The 4,329-nt window shown below is 54.2% G+C and overlaps 1 protein-coding gene across 1 annotated transcript in view; it reads right to left on the bottom strand.

The window, feature by feature from the left end:
* LOC104501963 (EF-hand domain-containing protein D1) overlaps positions 1 to 4,329 on the bottom strand; it is a gene marked incomplete at its 5' end in the record, with an annotated part of 6,765 nt that overhangs the window by 1,497 nt on the left and 939 nt on the right. The window lies entirely within an intron of this gene.

The following is a 4,329-nucleotide window of genomic DNA, read 5'->3' as shown; positions in this document are numbered from 1 at the left end:
GAACTAGCAAGACAGAGAGGAAACATTCCAGTTCTTCACTGAGGCTCAAACAACTCAAAACGCAAACAGCACAGACATTCGCCTGGGGAGGGCTGGAAATCACCTTTCTGAGCAAAGGAAGCCAGGTCTATATAAACCAAGTGGCATCATGGAACTCATGCTGCAGTGCCCTGGCTCCAGTATACAGCCCTCCTTGACTGAAAGAGGCAACAGTCTCAGGAAAAGAGGGTTTCCTGGGGAGCAGAGCTCTGCTGAAATACAGCTTCCACCAAGCCTGGGTTGCTACATGGCCAGGAGGCCACCTTACCACCTGCCTAGTACAGCCATATGGTGAGCTCAGATACACCTCTTGATGTCCCCACACCCTAACGTGTAGTCACAAGCTCCCCACCAGCTTCCCCAGTGTTGGGGGGGCTCGGATCACATCCCATGACAACAAAAGCAAAAGGGCAAAGGCAGCCTTGGTCCTCACCTGAACCTGAGGCTCCCTGAACCAAAGCACCAGCGCACTCCTGTTAGAGGGAACAGCAGCTCCAGTGTGTGCACACCCTTGTAATAGAACAGCTTGATCAAGCACCCACAGAGCAACTAATTGTCCCACACTGGACCACAGACATATAACAAATCCAGAGTCACTACAGCAGAGCACGTATTAGCAAAGGGAAACAAACAAAAAGCTGTATTACACCCCAGGAAGGCCCACTGAAGGGACAAAACCTGCCTGCTAACAAATAAAGACCTGTGCACCACCTTCACCAGCTAAGAGAACTGCAGGTTAGGATGCTGATGCTCTGTGTGTAATTTGAGAGGTCCTGTAACTCCCTGCTATTCTTGGCCACCCCAGGAGGTGTCTCAACACTTGGAACAGCACAGAAAGAACAGACAGGGACAAGTCACCCAGGTACAAAAGGAGCACAAGCGACAAAGCTGCGCCACTGCACCACTTTAGTCGAGGGCAGAAGGCTGCAAATAACCACGTGGGGTTGTCCTGAAATCCATTTGCACAAGAACATCTAGTGCTGTGCTCATACTGCCAGGAGGAGACTTTGTTCTTCCTATGGAGAGCCCGAGCTGTCCCGGAGGAGGGCAGCAGAGTCCCGGAATCTGTGCTGAGCCAGCTCCTACACCGCTCCCCTGCTTCAAGTTGCTCGCAGAAGGTGGTGGAAACACAAGAGTTTGGGAAGGCCTCCCACGGGAGAGGGTGTGGAGATGACAGCAGCACTGGCTGCCCTCTTGCAGAGGCAGCGTGACCAGGCATTGCTTCATGCAATGGCCTCATAACCCGTGTGTGCTCAACACTGAAAGCAGACTGTGCTTGGGGAGGGAAATTCTCCCCCTCCAAACACATGTAAGACATTAAATGACACTCTGGTGAATGGGCAGAACATCCTGCTCAGACAGAAACCAAATCCTCCCCGAGACATCCTCTCCCTCTACTCAGATCCGCTGGGCTCAGGCTAGTTCCTGTTCTCTTCCACCTCTGGGCATGGGACATGGAGGGCTGGCAGCCAGGCTGGCATTAGTCATGGTTCCTCCCCACAGTTTCTGCTCCACCCTGGAGTCCCACTTCCTGACATCGGAAAAGGGCAGCGGAGGCAGCACAATCCTGAGGTCTGGTACAGCTGTCGCCTGGGGAGGGACTGGAAACACCCAGTCATGAGTGCAAGTGTGCATGAATCATCCAGAAACTAGGGGATGGAGCAGCAATCCTCCAGCGGAATACGAGCTGCCATGGCCAAGGAAGGGCAGGCTGAGCCAAAGGAAACCAGGGACTGAGTCACCAGTTGGGGTAGTCACAGCATAACGTCAGCCCCAAGGACCCAACAAGGAGGACTATGGGGCATCATGCTGGCTTCCACAGGAGCTGGGGAGCAACCCTTCCTTACAACCCAACCACCTGCAGCACAGCTCACCTCAGTCCTTACCAATTAGAGGACACCAGCAATCTGCATTGAGCTCCCGTTTGCAGCCTGTCTCACACTTTTGCTGGGCCCAGGACACATCACTTGCAGCTAAGCCTCAGGGAAACGTCAGTGGAGAAGCAAAAGTGGTACCTTTAAAAGCTGTGCTCTCAGCCTCCAGGGAGGACATGACACACACTTTCCACCCCACTAACCTCAAAAGAGATGTATCCGCTCTCACATCCTTCATGACCCAAGACCTGCCCCACAGTGCCAGGTCTCAGAGCAATGCTGTAGTTCCACAGCCCCACCAGGCACCTCACTGGGCCTGGGGATGTGAGAGAAGGTGTGGGATTGACCGGCAGCGGCAGCCTTGCAACAGCTTGCCAGGAAAGCAGTGCCACCCAAGGCTGTGGTTTGCACCAGCCCTGCTAGCAAATACACAATGTGGTCAGCATTTAAGCTGCTGCAGACGTGGGGAACAGGGGGCGGATTTTTGTTGGTTCTAGATAACAGCTACAATTAGACACGACTATTATAGCAATTAACTCTGTTTTCCTGTGGTTTCCTGTGGTAATGACGGAACTATACAGTCAGAGGTGGTTTTTTCCCCCTCACTGAACCTAAGCTTCTTAAGCCTAAATTTCTTTGCTTGAGTCACAGGAGTCTCACGCAGTTAATTGTTGAGGTATTGATGGACGCTCAAAGGTCAGTGGTAGAAGACAGCTTTCCTAAGGGGGCCAGTGGTTTGTCCTCAGCAAGTCAGAGCCATTCCAGCCTGCTTGCCAGGCAACAGCTCTCCTGGGACTGGAGGACATAACACTACTCACAGCAACAACAAAAGGTGACCTACTGCAGGTGAAGGAGGTCCTTAGCGACCCCCTGGCCAGGCCATTAGAAGCATGTCTTCAGGCAGGACTCATTCTCTGGAGAGGCAGCCAGGAACCTTTCCAGTGCTCTATGTACACCCTGCTGAGTTCAGACACTCACTTAAACCAGGGGTTCTTCTTGTCTTGTCAGAGTACCCCAGGTCAGCTTGGTCACCCTCCACTTATGTACTTACTTGTCACCACCAAAGAGAACCAGAGTGGGTGGGACAGGGCTATGGGCTGGCTCAGGCCTTCTCAGCAACCAGGAAATCTGCCTCCTTGCCAGTCTTCTGCCTGAACACAGCAGCTGGACATGGCGCATCTGCAACAGAGCAAGAACCGTCCTGCTCCTCTCTACCACAGGAAGCTTTGGGTACGTGCTGGAGCTGCCATGTAATTCATCCCCAGAGCTCTGCCAGCAATACTCCCTCGTTCCAACCCATGTGCCACTTCAGCTTGTGTTTGCCTGACCGTCGTTTTGCATCTGGCGAGAAGCTACAAGAGCACCAGCTGCCGCATGCCGCATGCCAAGGGCTGGCAGTGCAGGCAGCCCATGCTGGCTGACAAGTGGCAGAGCAGGGGACTGTGCTCCAAACAGGTGGTGGCAGAAGGAGCTACTCTGACACTTGTGCCATGCCACTGTTGTCAGGACACCACGGCATTTTCCAGAGCCTGGAGGGTAAAGGAGAGAGCCCCTGCAGCAATCCCAGAGGCTGTCCCCAGCTCTTCACCCAGGCCTGCAGAGAGACAGAGGACTCCTCCAGCCCACACAGCCATTTGGCAGTCACAGTCTGACCTGGGGCCAAGGGCACCGTGCTCTTCCTGCTCTGCTGGATTCTTTGCTACCCCTGTTTCACCTCTGACCAGGCACATCTTCCCTGCCTAGAGGAGCAGCAGGCTTCCGGCTCTGCTGGTGTGAAGGGACAAGCTCTCTCACTCCCCACACTGGCATGTCTTTCTTCCTCCCTCTAAGGGCTGGGCCCCATAACCCAGCAGTCTTTGTCCTGTCTTCTACTGCTGCCCTCTTACAGCAAAAGAAATACAACAAAACCTTCGGGGGATGAAAGCAGGTGGAGATGGTGTGACATGTCTGCACAGAGAGATAGCGCAGCAGCTTTGAGCTGCCAGTCGCCCCTCACACCCTGACCAGCCACAGGCTCTGGCTGCTCAGCCTCCCTCCCAAGCACTGCCAAAGGTCTCAGCACTTCCAAAACAAAGACCTCCATATCCTGGGCTGTGCAGAGCTCTGCACCTCATCTCCACAACCAAACCCCCACCCTGAAGGATGCACAGTGAATACACAGCCCCTGCAGAAAGGAGGGAGCCCAGCTGCTCTGGGCCCATGGAAGACATCCTCTGGGGTGGAAGGAAGCGGGACAGCAGCACAGCCTTCACAACCAGTGCAGGACACAAGCAGCACAGGCCCTCCTGCTGCCTAAGGGCCTGTCAGTTAATTCAGAAAGCCATGACGTGAGGTACACTGCTGACCAAGACAGCAAAGCCTGGGAGGAGGAGATGATGCAACAGGTTTTGGTACCTGGGCTCTCCACTTCCTGCTG

Source organism: Buceros rhinoceros, unplaced genomic scaffold, assembly GCF_000710305.1.
Source record: "Buceros rhinoceros silvestris isolate BGI_N320 unplaced genomic scaffold, ASM71030v1 scaffold24051, whole genome shotgun sequence".
Taxonomy (NCBI): Eukaryota; Metazoa; Chordata; class Aves; order Bucerotiformes; family Bucerotidae; genus Buceros; species Buceros rhinoceros.
Note: the sequence above shows the minus strand (reverse complement) of the source record. Positions and strands in the feature narration are given on the sequence as shown.